Genomic DNA, 19,734 nt, shown 5'->3' with positions numbered 1-19,734 from the left:
AGCAGCTCTGATCCCCGCCCCGCCAGACCTTCTGGGGGCTGCAGGCCAGCCCATGCCCTTTCTGGGGAGGATGGGTAAAGGGAGCCGGAGTCTGTGGAGGGGCAGTCTAGGGGGTGGTGAGACTGTGCAGGGAGGGTGCCTCAATTTCCCAGAAGGTTTTCTTGGCTCCTTAAGTGAGCAGGGAAGTGTGGGCCTTCACTCACACGAAACGATGGCCACACCCGACAGGTCTGTCTCCCCTGCCTGATGCCCACTCTGTCCCCAGCCAAGCCCTCCAGCCCCTTGCCCACTTCACCCAGGGCCCGCTGCCCCTCAAGCACCTTCCAGCTTAGATTCCGCCTCAGAATCAAGGAGCAGCCGCTACCCGATTCCACTCACACCCCCATGGACACCAGAGTTTGTGGGGCATCCTGCAGGAGCCCCGTTCCAACCACCATTGCCCAATGCACACACACACACACACACACACACACACACGCTCATACACACGGTCCCGGGTGCCTGCCCCCGGCAGAGCGTGAGCGCCCACCACCCACGCAATCCACGTGCCACCCAGTTCAAGCCTCTGGTATCAGTAATGAGAGCAGCAGGCCAACAGGTCACGGGGCTGATTGCCACCCAGCAGCGGCAGATGAAGGGAAGCGTCCTGACCCTGGGCTGAGCCCTGACTCTGTTCACAGGGATCAACGATGAGGATATGGGTACTCCTGGGATTCTAGCCTCCCTCTTTACCTGGGTTCAACTGTCTGCAGAGGAAAGTGGCCAAAAGGGGCTGGAGTCAGTGCCTGGCATCAGGCCCTAAGGTTCTTCCTCAGCAGCTCCCAGCCCACAGCCTCAGTGCTCCTTGCTCCTGCCCAGAGAGGCCAAGGGCTCTATCTGAAGTCACACAGCAAGTCAGACACAAGCTGGCACTAGAACTCGGGTCTCCCATCTCCTGGACCTGGGACTCAGATGCAATGCACATTGTAATAGGGGCAGAGCCACAGACACAATTCTCATGTCATGGGCCATCTTATCTCCTAGAACTCAGGATGACAGTGCCTGCCTCGGGCCTAGAAGGATAGGCCCCAAACTCTCCCCTTTCTCTATCAGGAATTCCTTCTCCGGTCTCCTTGGCCATGGTCATTGAGCCCCTGCTTACATACTTCTGATGAGAGCAAGCTCACTACCACCCAAAGCAACCTGTCCATCTGTAGCTCTAATTGGGATGCCCCTGGCCAGACGGATGCCCCTCTGCCATGGGGCAGTTGGTGGCCATTGCAGGTCGGGGTCTGGGGAGAGGGCTCTGGCCCCTCAGAGATTTCTGGACAACAAACGCAGCCCTCGAGCCTACCATTTTCCAGGTCCCAGTCCCTCCTTGCCTTCTACCTCCTGTTAGTGTCCCGGAGGGCCCAGGTGGAGGCCCAGGCTGGAGCACTGACTGGTCGGTGGCGGAAGACTAGTTCCTTGCTCTCTCTGAAATGAGACAATTTAGGTAAAGCCCTGGCCCCAGAGGCTCTGGCAGTGTGGGTCCATCACACTCAGCCCTGGACAGGGCCCTGCATACCAGGCACGACCAAGCCTCCCCAGTCATCTCCTCCTTCACACCAGACTCCCTGCTCCTTGTGATACAGCCTCCCACAGCCTGAGCCAAGGCTCTCCAGCACTCTGCCCTATGTCTGTGTCCCTCCAGGCCTAGAAAAACATTGTGTCTCCCTGCCAGCTTGGCCTGTCTCTGAGGTTGGCCCTGGGCCAGAGGCTGGAGGGTCTCCCCCAAACCCTGGCCAGCCGCAGGCACCCCACTGTCACCCTAGATGCCCAGTTCCAAGCCCCCATCCCTCCATCAGCATCCCCGCCATGCCCTCATTAGCACAGCCGGCTGTCCCGGAGCCCCAAGCTTGCCGAGTTACAGCCCATTCATCCCTTCCAACGTCCTTGCCACCGCCACCGTGGGCCCATATTATGGCATGCACGTCTGCCAGACTGTGGCCGCCACCACTGCCACCATTTCCAGGGAGACAGACTCCGTTTATGACATTATCAAAAAGTCCAGCCCCTCCCTCCCCCTCCCACCTCTTAGCCCCACCTCCCTTTATGGGGACGCAGATTTGGGCTGTAAATATCACCGCATGTCTTACCTGCAGATTCTGATGGGCCTGAATACATTGCTGCTGCGGAGGACACCACAACCAAAAGCACGCAGCCAGCGCGCGCTCATAGGCGCATTAAGGCCTCACTCTGGCTACCCTGGCCACCCTCCCTGCCACACCCAATGCCACCGGAGAGTCCCCAGCCCACCCCTCACCCATGCACCCCATTTCCCTCTAAGCCCTAAAGTAGAACCTGCTCACAGTAGAGGGGGGCTGGGGATGGGTCACCAACCCAGGGCTTTGCGGGAAGGAAGGTAGAGAGCTGGCCCTGACTGAGCCCCCAACTTGGGGGCCCCAACATAACAGACCCTTTACATATCAGCCACCAAGTCCTTCTCCCAGGAACCCCGCAAGCAGCTAGTGTGAAGAGGAGAAAACTGAGCATCTAAGTTCACACGGCTGGGGAAGCTGGGATTCGAACCCAGAACTGGGGACTGCAAAGCTCCTTCCGCCACGGTCCTGGCCCCCCAAGGCCCGAGGGTTAAAAGCTGACATGTTATAAGCATTTTACATGTTTACATGTAATCATTTAAGCCTCACAATGACCCCATGAGGCTGGCACTATAAATACACCCATTTTACAGACAGGACACTGAGGCAGAGCCAAGGCCACCTGGCTTACAGGTGGAGGAGCCAGGATGCAAAGCCAGGCAGGCTGGCCCCAGAGCCCAGCTCTCAGGGGCTCTCCTCAGAGCAGCGTTCTAGCCTGGCCAGGTGAGGTGTTCCCACCACTCCGGGAAGACTCAGCCCCTTCCCTGCACCCACCCCACAGAGATGGGCCTTGTCACCGAGATAACACTAGAGGAGCGAAGCCCAGGCGCTGGGCCTGACACGTTGTAAGGGTTCACCTAGCCTTCCCCAGCCCCCAGTCTTAATCACAGGGGAATCATGAGGAGCAAATGTTCAAGATTTACTCATCCATCAAGGGCTGGGCAAGTGGTACATGGCAACATCATCATCATCATCATTATTATTATTATTATTGTCATTGCTATCGTCACAGCAGAGGTTTGACCCCATCACTGTGGGCTTTCTGACCTCATGCCCCACAGGAGGGCACACACTCCCTCTCTCCATGACCCCGGGACACTGAGGGTGCTTCACTAACTCTCTAGGCCTGTTACAACTGTATTCATTTCCAAGGGCTGCTGTCAAAATTACCACGAACTTGGTGACCTAACAGAATTTTATTCTCTCACAGTTCCAAACTGGTTTCGCTGGGCCAAAATCAAGGTGTCAGGAGGGCTGGTTCTCTCCAAAGGCTGTAGGGGAGAATCCATTCCTGGCCTCTTCCAGGTGGCCTCCAGCATTCCTTGGCTTGTGGCCACATCACTCCAATCTCTGCCTGTGCAGTCACATAGCCTTCCCCTCTTTGTAGTCAAACCCCCCTCTGCCTCCCCCTTATAAGGACATTAGTGATTGCATTTGGGGCCCACCCAGACAATCCAGAATAATCTCCCCATCTCAAAATCCTTAATTTAATCACATCTGCAAAGACTTTTTCCATATAAGGTAATTTTCACAGGTTTTAGGGATTAGGATATGGGCATCCGTGGGAGCCATTATTTAGCCTACCACAGTCACCAAATACCCAACTCAACACCCCTCCTGGACAACTAACAGGGGCATCAAGCGTCACATTATCACAGCTGAGTGCCTTACTTTACCCCAAGCCTGATCCTGCCAAAGTCCCCATTTCAAAAGTAGTTGAACCCCCATCTGCACAGCTGTCGAGGCCAAAAACCACGGGGTCAACTCTTAGTTCCTCCCTTTCTCTCACCCGGGATAGGTGATCCACTGTCAACAAGTCTCACTGATTTTCCCTTCAAAATTGATCCAGGATCTGACCATTTCTTGCCACCCGCACAGCCACCACCTGGTCCAGACACCATCCCTCTCTCCTGGATTACTGCAACAGCCTCCTCCCTGCGCACCTGCTTCCACAGTGACCTCAACAAGGCAGCCAGAGGGACCCTTAAAACCCAAGTCAAGGTGTCACTCTGTCAAAGCACTGCAGTGGCTCCCGACACACTCAGAGCAAAAACTTCACAATAGTCTGCAAGCTCTGGCCCCATTTGCTCTCAGACATCAAGTCCCACCCCTCTCTCTCTCCCTCCCCACTGTCCTGCCACTCAGTCCTCCTCCCTTTTCCTCACACAGGCCAGGCATGCTTCCAACCTGGGGGCCCTTGTTCCCTGGCCTTGAATGCTCTCCCCAGGTATCCACGCGGTTCCCTCACCTCCTTCAGGTCTTTACCTAAAGTCTTCTCAACGGAGCACTCCCGCCGCTGACGTTTCCTTTTTTCCTCCGCCTTGATTTATTTTTTTTCTCCTTGACATTATCACGATCTAACACAATACGTATTTTGCTTATGCATCTTGTTTAATGTCTGTCTCCTCTGCTAGAATGTAAGCTCCACGGAGACAGCCTCCTAGGTCCAAAAAGTGCCTAGAAAGTAGGTGCTCAGAGATAATCATGGAACCAGGCACTGAGGAGGTACTGGGACCCAGTGGTGAACCAGACACAGCCCCTGACAAGGACCATCCAGGGTATCAAACACAGAGACAGGGAAGCACAGAGTGCTGTGGGAGTTCAGAGGAGGGAGAGACTAACTCAGCCCAGAGAGTTGGGGAAGACTGTACTTCAGAGGGTTTTGCAGAATACATAGGAGTTCACCGGCCAGATGAGGAGACAGCTTTCTACCTGGCAGGAGGAACAGCTGGTACAAAAACAGGGAACAAAGTAGTGAGACCTGTTCTTGGTACAAGGGAGAAGGCAGGATGTGAGGCTAAAGGGGTCAAGCAAGGGCCAGGTTCGAAGGACCATGAAGAGTAGGCCAAGGGAGTTGAACTTTTCCCTGTGAGCAATGGTAGGGACTGAAGGGAAGGGTGTGGCAGGTGTGGATGTCTGGAGGCTCCCCTACCGTAGATGACCAGCAAGCAGCCTAGATGTGGGGAGAGGCTGGGGTACAGGGCCCACCTACCAGGTACCAGGGGAAGGAGTAGGAAATTCCCTCAAACTCTGGCCTCAGCCAGGAAGCAGCTCAAGCCACAGTGACATTATGGGGCCCCAGTGTGCCCAGGACTGTGCTGGGAGGAGACCTTGGGGAAAATTAAAGCCAACAGTTTACAACAAATTCTAGACTGTGCAGCTTCGATGCAGCCAGGGGACAGGAGAGCAGGGATGGCATTATGGATGGAATTGTATCCCTCAAAGCTCACATGTTGAAGCCCTAACCCCCAGTATGGCTGTATTTGGAGTAAAGAAATAACTAAGGTTAGAGGAGGTCATAGAGTGAAGCCTTAATCCAATAAGATTAGTGCCCTTCTAAGAAGAGACACCAGAAATACCTCTCTCACCCTCTCTCCCTCTCTCCACGCCCCACTCCTCACTCCCTCTGCCATGTGAGCACACATTGAGAAGGTAGCCATTGCAAGCCACAGAGATTACTCTCACCAGAATCTGACTGTGCTGGCATCCTGGTCTCGGACTTCCAGCGTCCAGAACTGTGAGAAAATTAATTTCTGTTGTTTAAGCCACCTAGCCTATGTTATAGCCACCCAGTATTTTGTTACAGCAGTCAAGCAGACTAAGACAAATGTCAAAGTCAAGGAGAGCTTCCTGGAGGAGACAAGGTTTGGGGCCATCCTAGGGCTTGAAGACAGCTCAGATCCTGGCTGGCTGGCCCTGTGGTCACACAGCAGACCCCAGCCAAGGCCCTCCTTCATCTGGCCTGCAAAGTCTCAGCAGTTTCTTTACGGTTTAATTCCTCTGCTGAGGAGCACAGAGGTAGTTGCAGGATTGATGGAACTTTGCATCTTCCATAAAGTATAGCCAGACCCCTCAAGACAGGGGTAGGAAGTTATGTTATGGTTCCTGAGCACCGGATACCCGCATCCCCCTTCTGCCACCATGAAAGGTAACTCAGCCTGGCCCGAGCCAACCAGTAGTCAACGTGAAAGGGCCTCCCCCCAACTCAGGATCCCACCCCTAAGGGGGTTGCCTGCACATGGAGACCTGGGCTGGACTCTGAATGACAGAAATGATCAGGATATGCAGAGAAAGAAAGGTCTATAAATAAATATACATTTTTATAAAACATGTTTAATTAAAGTGGATTAAAATTAATTTGCTTTAAGAAAATTAGAAGTGCCCTAGAGGATTTCAGAAACAGGGCAGGAGACCCTGAATCTAGAGGCTCCTTAGAAGGGCCTGGGAGTGGGATAAGGGGGGCGCCCATTCCCTGCTCGTGGTGTCCTCAGAAGGAGGTGGCTCTCATTTACACAGCACTCTGTACACCTCAAGGTGTGATCCCGTGGGATGGCAGGCACGGTCAGCCTCACTTTGCCAGGGAAACTAAAGCCCAGAAAGGGCAGTGATTTGCCCAAGGTCACACAGCACAACTGTGGCAGGGCTCAGTGGGAAGCCGCTGGTCCTTTCTGCCAGCCCTGGGCATTTTGTTCACGCTCAGCACTCCAAAAGCCCCTCACCGCACATACAGGCCCCGCCCCCCGGCCTGAGCCGCTGCCCCCCAGGATCCTCCCATCTGCAGGGCGGGGACTCTTGCTCTGTGACAATCTGGCTCCTCTGAGGCCTGGCACAAGGAAGGTGGAGGGAAGCAGCCTGGGGGGTGGGGACAGGAGGCAGAAAGGGAAAGGACCTGAAATCAACAAGCGTTCCAGAATTTTAAGCAGTTTTTGGAGGAAAATGAGGAGCAGGTTCAGCTGTAGCAATTTGCTCCAGGGGAAAATTACGTTCGCATGCTCTATTATACAGAACAGAAGGAACATTTGGTGGGTTGAATACTTGTTAATTTATTTCTCTGTTTGTTAATGGGCCTGACGCATGCGCGTGCTCGCTTACACACACACGCCCCAGGCGTCAGCAGGAGATGATGCCCGGCTCCCAGAGTTTTCCTGCCACCTTCCTATGAAGTATCACTCCTGTTCTTGCTGTCTCCTCTCAGTGTCGACGCCGGGGGTCTAGAGGGAGGCAGTGTGCAGTTCAGGGACTGAAGTGAGATAAGAGCCCCTCAGTTTCCTCATCTGAAAACTGGACTTGGCAATGAGATGACCCAACGTGTTTGACCTTGGAACGAGTATAAAGAGATGCAAGAAGTCATTTTGAGAGTGTCTAGAGACACGCAGTAGGTCCCCACAGGGCCTGAGGGAATGATGCTCCACTGGACAGTTCCTCGGCACCTGAACCCAGCAAGTCCAAATGAGGATTGTCACGCTTCTGCCTGGCCCAGAATCCTATCTCGGAAGTGGGGCCACTCAGGCCAAGTTGACCTCCCCAGACCTGGACTCTCAGCCTTCCCCCCACACGGCCCATCTCCAGCAGCTCCCCTTCCATCCATTTCTCACCATCCCGAGTCCACCTTCCTCCCCACTGTGACCCCACGGCTCCCCTCCAGATCCTGCACCCACCTGCCCACCAGGCTCCCTGCTTTCCCTGCCACTGGCTCTAATCCATTCTCTCCCCGTGGCCAGAACGGAATTTGAAAAGCACATCAGATCCTGTCACTCTCCTGCTTAGCTCTCTCCAGAGCTTCCCCCACCCCCCAGTGCTCCGAATAAAACCTGCTACTGGTAGGGCCTCCCCTCTCCCTCCTTCCCTATCCACCAGTGTGCTGTCTTCCTCCTGGTCTTCACACACACCCAGCTCCTTCCCATTTCCAGGCCTTAGTCTTTCTCTTCAGGCACCTGGAATGCCATTTCTTCTCAGACTTGAGGTCACCTCTTCAGAAAGTCCTGCCTGGATCCCTCCCCCTCCAAAGCCACTCAGCCCATCCCAGCCACTCCCTGTTTCATGGCCCTGTTTACTTCCCTCCCAAAATCATCACAGTCTGACAGTATTGAAATTATCTGAGGTTTGGCTCACTGCCATTCCCACAAGAATGGAAACCATCTGAGGGCAGGTGAAGCATGTATAACTTTCCTCTATCCACAGAACCTAGAAATAGCACCTGGTACTTAGGAGGTATTTTATAAACACTTGAATGAATGAATGAATGAATGAAAAGACAGGTCAGCTCTAAGCCAGAGGGGTTAGTGAGAAGGGGGCCAGGGCCTCCTGTTCCCATTGTCTTCTGTCCCAGCCTCTGAAGGGTGTCAGCACCTCTTCAACTGAGAAAAGGGAATGGGTAGGGATGAGGTTTACGGAGCAGCACCTATGATCCGGGACCTTTTCTCTAAACAATTTCATGAAGCAGTTACAGACCTGAGACTCAGGCCTGAGTCCTGGTCCCGCCACTCTGTGCAACTTGTTTGACCTCTCTGAGCCTCAGTTTCCTCATCTGCATAATGGGGATAATAACAGGACCCATCTCCTAGGACTGTTCTGTGGGTGAATGAGATCTTGTTTTCAAAAATATGAGATGAGGGATTTCCCTGGTAGTGCAGTGGTTAAGAATCCGCCTGCCAATGCAGGGGACACGGGTTCAAGCCCTGGTCCGGGAAGATCCCACATGCCTTGGAGCAACTAAGCCCATGCACCACAACTACTGAGCCTGCGCTCTAGAGCCCATGAGCGGGAACTACTGAAGCTCCCGTGCCACAACTACTGAAGCCCTCGTGCCTAGAGCCTGTGCTCCACAACAAGAGAAGCCACCGCAATGAGAAGCCCGGGCACCACAACGAAGAGTAGGCCCAGCTCGCCGCAACTAGAGAAAGCCCACGCGCAGCAACGAAGACCCAATGCAGCCAAAATTAATTAATTAATTAATTAAAATAAATAAATTTTTAAAAAAATATATGAGACGATGATGATGATAAAAAGATCCCATCTCTTACAGATGAGGAAGCAGGAAAGGTTATGCGTGCTGTCTGGGTCCCATAGTTGGAAAGTGGGGAGCTAGGACTAAATGCAGACTTGCCCCCAGAAATCAGGGCTCTTGCCCCTGTGCTGGTTACCCCACCCCCACTGGCTGGGAGTGGGGAGTGGAGCACAGGAGGCCTGTCTGTCATTTGTGCCTTGGTGGTTGTGTTCCTTTATGTTCCCCATGTGAACTGGCTTAGCCTCCCATTCCCCCAGGTTCAGCACAAAGACACTTCAGGAGGCTGGGAGTGCTGGCCAAGGAGAAAGACGTGGCTCCCACCCCAACCCCCATGCCTGAGGCTAGGGAGCTGGGGAAGAGGCAGTGGCCCAAGCCCTGGACAGGTAAACTGAGGCAGCCTGAGAGCAAGTCTGTGCAGAGACTTCCCAGGATAGTCTAAAGGGGAGGAATGGGCAGGCCTGAGAGTCAGGAAATCTGAGAAGAGTTGGCCCACGCAGCAGGGGAGGAGGAATACCACTTAGCAAACACAGCCCTGTCCCCCGGGCCAAGGGCACAGAGCAGGGGGAGGTGGCAGGACTCCAAAGGCCCTGGGGCGGGGTTCTAAGGACAGGCTCGGGGCACACGCACTCCCACTCAGACTGGCTTCTGGGTTTGGAAGGTCATCACTGAAGGTCCAGAGGCCTAGAGGTAAGGCCGCCCTAGCAGAGACCCCGCTCAGGTCCAGCAAATGAGGGACGCCGCTGCGAAGAGCCAAGGTGCCTTCCGCTTGCAGCCACGCACGTTAAGAATTATTCCTCTCGCCAGCAAACAATTGGTTACAATATCCATCGCACACTTTTCCTAGCTGGGTGCCCTCCCATACATCCTGGATTAATCCCGGAAGTCACTCCATTCATTTAGGGCACACCTGAGTGTGCCTCCTCTTTTATTAGGGAAATTTTTCATTGTTTTCAAGCACTCATAGGTTTTAATCTGGGGCTGAGATTTTAAAGCCTGCTTCAGTGGCTAAGACACATGAGTAGGCTTGTGGCTGGAAAGATTACCTCTGTCCTCAGATCTGGAAGGGCCTGGCAGGGGCCACCAGACCCTCTAGAGGAGGGGAGCAGAGCACCTCCTCTCCGGGGAGCCAGGGACTGCAGACCTCAGTGCTGTGTGGCATTGGGGCACACCCTCGACCTCTCTGAGCCTCCCCAAGAGAGGCAAAGTCAAGGAAGACTGCATATTTGGGTGTCCCTCTACTGAGCCCACCCAGAGAAATCTGGGAGATCATCACCTCTAAAACCCACAGCCCTGGGCAGTAGTGTGGGGCCACTGAAAAAGCTAAAAGTTTGGAGTTCATCAACTATATTCCAAAAAAATTTTTTAAATAAAATAAAAGTTTGGAGTTCAGATCTGAAATGACCTGGGGCAGGTGAGTCATCAGCCTCTCTGAGCCTAGCTTCCAACTCCTCAGGAAGAGTTAAGTGCCACCCCGTCTCTGGGCTGCTGTGCAAGCCCAAGTTCAGAGCAAGTCTGACTCAGGGCCTGGCACACAGTGGGTGCTCAATAAGAATTACTCTCCTGGCCCTCCCAACCCACCACAGACCCCTCCCACTTCTCCATCTCTCAGTCTTGTGGCCCTCAAGAAGCCAGACCCCCTGGTTCCTTAATCCAGGCTTGAGGCTGCCCTCAGGCTGCGGCACCTCCAGCCAGAGCCTCTCCGCAGGCCCATCCCGCCAGTCTGGGTATCTGCCACCAGCCTCCTCCCAGGCCTTGCACAAAGCCTCCATACCTCCCACCCGAGGCCCTGGGGCCTGGGGAGTTCTGTATGTACACAGTGAACCCCTGCCCCCCGCCACAGGCCCCATCCCATGCCAGGCTCTGTGCTGGGATTCAGGCTGCATGTTTGCTGCCCCCTGCCCTAAATCAAGAGATAGCTGTCCCACTCCCAATTTCTAGTCCCCCACCACCACCAGGGGTCCAGGGCTGGGACTTCTCTGGGCTCTGACTGCAACCCCCTCCCACCCCCCACTCCCCACCCCCATTACCATCCCCTTCCTGGTCTGTGCTCGCCCAACCAGGCCTGCCCTCTCTACATTTCTCCCTGCCCCACCTCCTTCCCCAAATCTTCCTGAACACTAAGGTCCAGCTTCCTCCAGGAAGCCCTCCCTGACTTCTCCAGCCCTCATCTCCTTCCCTTTCCTGTACTCCCAGCATTTCTCCTCAGTCCCGCTAAGTTCACATTGCTACCCAAAAGCAGGAACTATGTCACCTACTCATTTCGTGGCCACCAAGCCCAGTACCACTGGGCACTCAGGAAGGATGTGCTCATTAAATGATTCAGAGGGAAGGGTGTAGAAGACTCCCACTGATGGAGCACACACCTCTGTGAATAGGTCTCATCATGCCCATTGAGCTGATGGAGAAACTGAAGCTAAGAGAAGTGAAGCACCTACCAAAGCAACAGGGCTGGCATGTGAACCAGCCCCACCAAATGGTGCTGTTAAGACACAGTCCAGGAAATTCCCTGGTGGTCCAGTGGTTAGGACTCTGCGCTTTCACTGCCAAGGGGGTGGGTTCCATCCCCGGTCAGGGAACTAAGATCCCACAAGCCGCATGGTGCGGCCAAGAAAATGACAGAGTCCACAAATCCACATTCCACTGACATGACCCACCAGCCCTGCAATTCACACACGCTACCCCGTGCGACCCTCAGCACCTCGGCTCCACCGTTATCTGTGTCACCCAGGAGGAAACTGGGATCCAGAGAGGCAGGGTCACTTCTCAAGGCCACACAAACTGTTAAGCGGCAGCACTGGAACTTGAATCCAAAGTCTCTCCGCTCCCAACCTGGTCAGAGGGCCTGATCAAGACCCCCCTCATGGGGTCTGTAGACCAGCCTTCCCACCCTGGTGCCCTCCCCTCCCCAGGCTGCTGGATGGCCCTCCCTGTCCCCAACCAGCACATCACCTGCTCCCAATTATCGGCCCAACCCCAGGACTCCAGGGAGCACTTGCACGGTTGATCGACCTTTTGGAGGGGCCTGGCTCTCACGGTTCTGGGTATTTACACAGACAGCCTTGCTGCGGTGGCTCCCGGAAAGTAGGACATGTGGGGGGAGGGTAGGAAAGCAGGTGCAGACTGAAAACACTCCTGCCATCCTCCACACCACCTGGACAGCAGAGCCACCTGTGGCACGGTCTCCTCAAATGATCTTGACAGGTCCTAGGGGCGGACCCTGTGGGGACTGGGGTAAAGGCCTGGACCGCCCGCTGAGGGAAAGGCCTTGGCCAACGTCCCCTCCAACTCCTCTCTGCTCAGTGACCTGGAAGACCTCAGGGGACATGGGAAGAGAAGCCCCTTTTTAGCAAGCACCCCTCTCTGCGTCTAGGGGTCACTTTACATCACTGCTCCCTCATCTGTAAGTGGGGTTCAGGAAATAGAGGCCTCCACATTCTAGACATTCAGGGAAACTAGGCTGTCTTATCCCAGCAGGATCTGAGGATGCAGCTCTCCTGAGACACCCAGCAGACATTCAGCTCCAAGCAGGACAGATCTGGTCTCCCAGGAAACCAGCTGTGTAGCACTGAGTAGGGGTGCCAAGCTGAAAGGCAGGTGGACACACCCACCAAACAGCTACAAAACCACACCCAGGATGTTACCACGGAGCCCGAGGTCTCAGAAGCCAAGAGGTGCTGCCCCCTCTGCAAACTGTCTGCTCCTGAGCACAAGGTCAGGTCCTGTTCACCATTACAGACTGTCATCACCACACCCCAGCCTCCTCCCAACTCTCTCCTGGCCTGAGTGGAAGAGGACAGAGGGTTCACAGTAGAAGGCACCAGTGTGTGGCGTTCAGGCTAGAGCCAGAGGGGCATAAGGGCTGCAAGGGGTGGAGGTAAGGACAGTTTCCCCCTTTGCCCTCCCCATGCCAATCTCCATCTCCACCGCTGAGCAGAAAGGAGCTGCACCCCACCCCCATCACACACAACCATCATTCTCAAGGCTGGGGGCACCCGTCTTCAGTGTCCCCCACCTTCTCATCTGCAGCTCAGGCTCCACTCTGTCTCTCTCCAAGCCCAGCTCAAGCACCTTTTATTATTCAGAAGAGCCTCTTGATTGAAAAGGGCTCTAAGGCATCTCGCAAATAAGAATCCTTTAATTGGGAAGTTGTTAACTTCTCAAAGAAGAATTTTAATTTTGCTTCCCCACCATCTCCTCTCCCCAAAACCTATGAAAACTGTGGACTAAAAACAAAGACTAACAAAGCCAAACACCCCAGGCACCCTGTCCCGAACGGCACAGCGCCCAAGGCGGCAGAGGCAGAAGTGGCAGCTGCCCCCCAACTTGCACAGACCCCACCCCCCGGACCCCCAGCTAAGACTGTGCGAAGGCCTTGACCTCTCCCTTTGGGCATGCCTGCCCCATACCCCCCTCACCATCCACACAAAGGGTGGCAGATGACTGAGGGGTTACTAGGGTGACAGGGCACCCAGACAGGGCAGGGACTGCGTCTGTCGGGTTCCCAGAGCCAGACTCTCGATGCACATCTCCCCATAACCTCCTCTGCTGTCCTCTATCACACTGTCCTGTAGCTGATGACTTTAAATTATATTTATTGAGCACTTACTATGTTCCAGACATCGCTCTAAGCCCTTATGTGCACCAACCGACTTAATCCATACAAGGTCAATGCTATTATTACTCCCAATCTACTGATGAAGAGACTGAGGCCCAGAGAGCTTAAGTAAATGGCCTAAATTTACACCATTAGTGAGAGGCAGAGCTGGGACTGGATTCCAGGCAGTCTGACCCCAGAGTGGGCATAACCTAAAGTGCCACCTTCACCCGCCCACCCGCCTCCATGGCCTGTGCGCTCCTTGAAGACCAGGGCCATAACCGTCTCATCTCTGGGTTCCTGGGGACAGCACAGAGCCTAGCAAACAGCCCGCACTTAAGAAATCTCTGCAAAAGGAAAGCACTTTCCCAGTGGTTCTCTCCTTCGAGCCTCACCAGAGGCCTGTGACAAAAACAAGCAGGCAAGATGGTCCCTGGTTCACAGTCAAGGTAGACTGAGGCTCAGAAGTGAAAGCAACTGCCCCAGGTGACCCAGCTAGGGAGTGCAGAGGCCAGGGAATTCCTCCTCCAGTCCCGACTGTGCGTACCTGCCTTCCACCCTGACTGTACAGGGACTGGGTTGTTACCGTCACACACCAGGTACCATGTTCCTGGGCCCCAATTAAAACCCCGGCCTGAGGGCTTCCCTGGTGGCGCAGTGGTTGAGAGTCTGTCTGCCGATGCAGGGGACACAGGTTCGTGCCCAGGTCCGGGAAGATCCCACATGCCGCGGAGCGGCTAGGCCCGTGAGCCATGGCCGCTGAGCCTGCGCGTCCGGAGCCTGTGCTCCGCGACAGGAGAGGCCACAACGGTGAGAGGCCAGCATACCGCAAAAAAAAAAAAAAAAAAAAAAACCCGGCCTGAAACAAACACCAGGAAGCCCTGGGGTAGGAATCTCCTCTCTCCATTCCTGACAGTTCAGGGCAGCCTCAGCACTACCTTGTATACCTCAAGGCATGAGATGCTCACCACCACCAGGGCTTCCTGGTCCACTGTTCACTGCTCTGGAAATCCCAGGCTAGTCGCATGCTGTTACCAGTTGAGTTTTGCCCCTCAAATTTATATGTTGAATTTCTAAACCCCAGTACCTCAGAATGTGAGCTTATCTGGAAATGGGATCATTGCAGGTGTAATTAACTAATTAGGATGAGGTCATACTGGAGTAGGGTGGGTATGGCCAACCAGTATGGCTGGTGTCCTGAGAAGAAGGGAAATTTGGACATACACATACCCAGGGAGAACGCCATGTGAAGAGACACAGGGGGAAGATGACCATCTATAAGCCAAGGAGAAAAGCCTGGAATAGATCCTCCCTCACAGCCCTCAGAAGGAACCAACCCTGCTGACACCTTGATTTCAGACTTCTAGCCTCTAGAACTATGAGAAATAAACCACCCAGTTTGTGGTTACAGAAGACCTAGGGAGGGTGAGCTGACAGCAGTTTCTCCAGGCTGGTAAATCTACACAGCTTGTCTGCAAGCCTGGGGTGACAGGCCCACCCATGGGCAAGGAGCCCCCATGGGCTGGATCTCTAAGCAGTAAGGCCCAGATTCCTCCTCTACATGATCTTGTCCAGGCTCTGAGGCTTTATTTTTTATCTTTTTTTTTAAAAAATAAATTTATTTATTTATTTGTGTCGTTATTTATTTATTTATTTTTGGCTGTGTTGGGTCTTCACTGCGGTGAGCGGGCTTTTCATTGCAGTGGCTTCTCTTTGTTGCGGAACACGGGCTCTAGACACGCGGGCTTCAGTAGTTGTGGCTCGCGGGCTCTAGAGCGCAGGCTCAGTAGTTGTGGCACACGGGCTTAGTTGCTCAGCAGCATGTGGGATCTTCCCAGACCAGGGCTCGAACCCATGTCCCCTGCATTGGCAGGCGGATTCTCAACCACTGCGCCACCAGGGAAGTCCCCAGGGTCTGAGGCTTTACACACACCCTTCCCCCCCACACCCCCACCCTGGGTCAGACTGCTGACAACTCCTTCATTTACATGCCCACCCCAGCCTCTGCCCTCAGCTGCAGCTGTACAAACCCACGGTCTGTGCATCCCCTCCACGTGGATACTGGCATCTCAAACATACCACTTCCAAACAGGACTCTTCCTTTCCCTTCCAAATTCATCCTTGGCCCCCTGAGCTCAGCTCAGTCAAAGGCTCTACCAGCCACCCTGTTCTCAGGCTCTGACCCCTCACAGCCCACAGTCCATCCTTCAGTACCCCTTCAGTCTCCTACCCTCAGCCACTCCTCCCCACCCAGGCCCAGTCCGCCAGCTCTCTCCGGACTGATGCTGGGGCCTCCGCATGGGCCTACCAGCTTCTACTCTTGCCCCCGACCCACAACCCCCTCCCCAGTTTTTTCCCCATGAGGCTGTGAGAGGGAGCCTGTGAGCCATGAATAACCTCCATTCACACTCTCTAACAAGAGGCCCCGCAAGCCCATTTCTCAGCCCTTCTTCCCCACCGGCTGCTCCCTGCTCAGAGCCTATCCAGACCTCCAGGGGCCTCTTCCCTCTCCTCAGATCTCTGCTCACAGGGCAGCTCAGCTGAGAGGCATTTCCCAGACCACCCTGCAGAGAACAGCTCTCCCGCATGCTCTCTCCCTTTTCCAGCCTTATTTTTCTCCACGCCTCTTATTATTCCCTAACCTTTATTATGAATTTACTTCTCTGGTCATTTTCTGTCTACTCTGTGAGAATTTAAGCTCTATGAGGGCAATGACCTGGTCTAACTTATTCACCTGTGAATGCTGGGCACATAGAACAGTGCCTAATACGCAGCAGGTGTTCGATAAGTATGTGTCGAATGATGAATGAGCCATGGAATGAATGAATGACTTCAGTAAGCATTTGTGCAGCACCTGGTATAAAGGGAACAGAGGGGCAAATCAGGCTAGGTCTGCCCTGAGGTCCGTGGGGAGAAAGACCCACGCCCATAGGTAATCCCGCCCAGCGTGTGAGCAGTGCTGGTGTGAACACACGTGCACGGGGAAATGAGGACTGGGAGGGGGCCACCAGATGGGCCCAGAGGTCAGGGAAGCTTCCTGGAAGAGACACCCCACCCCCAGCCTCCCTTCCTGGCTCTCCAAGGTCATGGGCCACCTCCCACCCTCCACCAAGGGGAAGAAGGGAGGCCTGTCTGAGCTGCAGCACTGATTCAGAAGTCAGTAAGTGTTCAGAGCTGGTGTGTGTGTCCCTCCTGCAATGAGACCTGGGCAGGGCTCACCAGAGAGAGAGGGGGGCTTGAGTTAAATGCCATTGATCCCTCCAGGGAGTGAGAGGTCAAGGGCTGTGGCATCTGGGACCCCCAGCCGCATCTGCCCTTCCCCACTCCACCAACCTGCCCCCTCCCCTCCGACCACAGGAGCAGCCAGAGGAGGCAGGAGACGGCAAAGAAAGACCTGAGCTCCCTCCAGGGCTTTGCTTAGTCAAGTCTCAACTCCTCAGCAGGTCTCGAAGGCTCCCGGTGACCAGCCCTGCCCCCCTCCTGGGCACCTCACTCCACAAACACTCCAAAGTCCCCCACCTCTATACCTCTGATTAGCCTGGACCCTCCTCCTCCCCCAATCCTTTTCCACCCATCATAACTCTACATACGTCATCTTGTTCATCCAGGCATTCTTTATGATGACACACCACGGGAAACAATCAAACCCTACCACAGAGAATTGGTTAAACATGCTACACAGGCTGGAACATTACACTGCCATAAAAAATCACATTACAGGGCTTCCCTGGTGGCGCAGTGGTTGAGAATCTGCCTGCTAATGCAGGGGACACGGGTTCGAGCCCTGGTCCGGGAGGATCCCACATGCCGCGGAGCAACTAGGCCCGTGAGCCATGGCCGCTGAGCCTGCGCGTCTGGAGCCTGTGCTCCGCAACAAGAGAGGCCACGATAGTGAGAGGCCCGCGCACTGCGATGAAGAGTGGCCCCCACTTGCCACAACTAGAGAAAGCCCTCGCACAGAAACGAAGACCCAACACAGCCATAAATAAATAAATAAATAATCACATTACAGAAGAGTATTTAATGATGGGAAAATGATCTTAGTATAGTATTAAGTGCAAAAGGCAGGTTAGAAAACAGTGCAGTTTGATCCCAATTATGATATAAATATGTATTTTGTAAAAGACTGACAGGTAAAACACCCAAGTGTTCACATTTTCTATGGAGAAATGCAGGCTTTTTTATTATCAGAAAAACAGAACATTTTAAATGAATCCTACAGCCTTCCAGGCTCAGCTCAGGCAGCCCTTCTTCAGGGCTCTCCAGCCCCCCAGCTGAGAGGGGCCCCTGTTAGTTCCCCTGTCTCCCTGCCCACTGAGCTTCCTGGTGCCTCACACTGTCGCCTAGCCAGCGGGAAGGCTGCTGCAGCCCCTGATGGGGAAGTGGGGGGCGGGGGGCAGGGCCCAGCCACCGCCTCCCTGACGCCCCTGCCCCCAGTCCTCCCATCACCCCTGGCTGCCTTGCAGATAACCCTGACCACATCCTCTCTCCCCATCTCCCAGCAGCAATTACAGGTTAAACTGGAGGGGCTAATCAGCTGCTCATTCCACCAGGGGCTGACTGATTAGCAGGAATATGTTGATGGAGGTAACTGGACTTCAAAACGAGCCCTAGCACCCAGGAAGGAAACCCAGCCGTCTGCTCCCTGCCACACCCCGCGGCCTCCTGAGTGGGAGGACGGTGTCGGCTGAGCCGCAGCCATACCACGACTGTCACCCAGTCCTTCAGCAGAAGGGGTCGAGGCCCACTGCCCTGCTGAGCCGTGAATTCTTCTCTCTCTGAAAAATGGGGTTAACATTCCAGTCCAGACTGCTGCCCTGAGCCCTCCCCCAGTGCTCCTTCTGTATAGCAAACTTTCTCAGGGGTCCCAGAGGCCTGTCCAGAACAAAGCACTGGCCGGGAAAAAGGGTGGAAGTCACCTGTTCAAAGTCACAGGCAAGGCAGCAACCCAAGCTCCCCTCCTTCCCCATCTACCACCTCTTTGGGACTTGCTATAGTTTCTCCACATCCCCTCCCGTGAGACACAGAGTGGGAAGGCCTGTCACCTCCCACATTCTGGGTGCCCTGCTCCTTGTAATACAGTCCAAGAGGCCATCTACTCTGCTCACACGGAGCCAAGGTCACCTGGCCCCCAGTGCTTGTCACAGGCACACACCTGGGGCTGAGCCTCATCCTGCCCTGAAGGTGTGGGCACCCACACACTGATTCTGGCTCGGAGCCCCATTAAATTCCACACGTTGGAGCCACTGCCAGCCTCTTGACAGTTTCCTGGACCCTGATTGTCTCCGTCCGCACGTTCCCACTCCCTCCTGACCTAGAGTCATGCACACATTTGGTCAACGATGGGACAGAACCAAGGACAGAGCCCTTCAGCTCATCCCATTAGAGACATGCCATGCCGCGCGGGAACCCAGCAGCCGGCACGCCCGTGAGACCGCGTCACTCAGAATAATGCCCCCGGCTTCTGAGCTGGCTCCCAGGGCCCTGCCGCAGCAAAAGCACTACTGGGAGGTGGCCCAGCCAAATCAAACCTCCTGGACTTGAACTCACGTGGGGATGGAGAGATGGGAACAACCCCCGGAAAGACTGCCCCTCGATGGCCTTCCCACAGCCTCTCCCTTGGGGACACCATATCCACCCCCCATGGCCCACGCCAGCCCCGCTCTCCCAGCGGCCCAGAGCAGCTTCTTACCTCAGGTCGGGCAGGCGTTTGGGGAGTGCAGCTGCTGGGGGATCAGCCTGGTTTGACTCGGTCTCTCTCTTTGCCTGTGGGCACAGGAGCCTCAGGGCCTGTGGGAGCAGGAGGCTGTGGGAAAAGGAGATGGGCCGTCAGCCAGAGCGGAGCAGCAGAGGGCAGTTCTGGGGAGCAGCGGGGGGCCATGCACACAGGGAGTCTGCTCCCACCCGGCTGGGCAATAAACACTCACACATCTCACACACACACACACACACACACACACACACACACTCTCCCTCTTGCTAACACACTCACACTTGCACACTCGCACGTGCCCTCACTCATTGGCACACTTGTGCTTATACACACTCACGTGCTCTCACATGTACACACACATGCACTTAATCTCTGACACACTCACATATCACTCACACACTGGCATTTACACACACATGCTCTCACTCACTGACACTCACATGCACTCACATGCCACCATCTAGGGCAGGTGGGGCTCTGGGAATGATGGAGCTTCTGGTAGCAGGCAGAGAGGGGGGTG

General features: G+C 54.7%; 1 long non-coding RNA gene across 2 annotated transcripts in view; it reads right to left on the bottom strand.

Moving 5' to 3' along the window:
- Positions 1-6,930: 6,930 nt before the first annotated feature.
- Positions 6,931-19,734, bottom strand: part of LOC117310429 (uncharacterized) — a 36,261-nt gene continuing 23,457 nt past the window's right edge. For both annotated transcript variants that reach the window (XR_012330230.1, XR_012330229.1), the window contains exons 2-4: positions 19,194-19,307; positions 16,236-16,355; positions 6,931-7,217 (exon numbers count right to left, since the gene is read on the bottom strand). This is a non-coding gene — a long non-coding RNA (uncharacterized lncRNA). The remainder of the gene's footprint in view (positions 7,218-16,235; positions 16,356-19,193; positions 19,308-19,734) is intronic.

The sequence above is a fragment of the Tursiops truncatus genome, chromosome 2 (assembly GCF_011762595.2).
Source record: "Tursiops truncatus isolate mTurTru1 chromosome 2, mTurTru1.mat.Y, whole genome shotgun sequence".
Classification (NCBI taxonomy): Eukaryota; Metazoa; Chordata; class Mammalia; order Artiodactyla; family Delphinidae; genus Tursiops; species Tursiops truncatus.
This window is presented reverse-complemented; position numbering and strand designations above follow the sequence as displayed.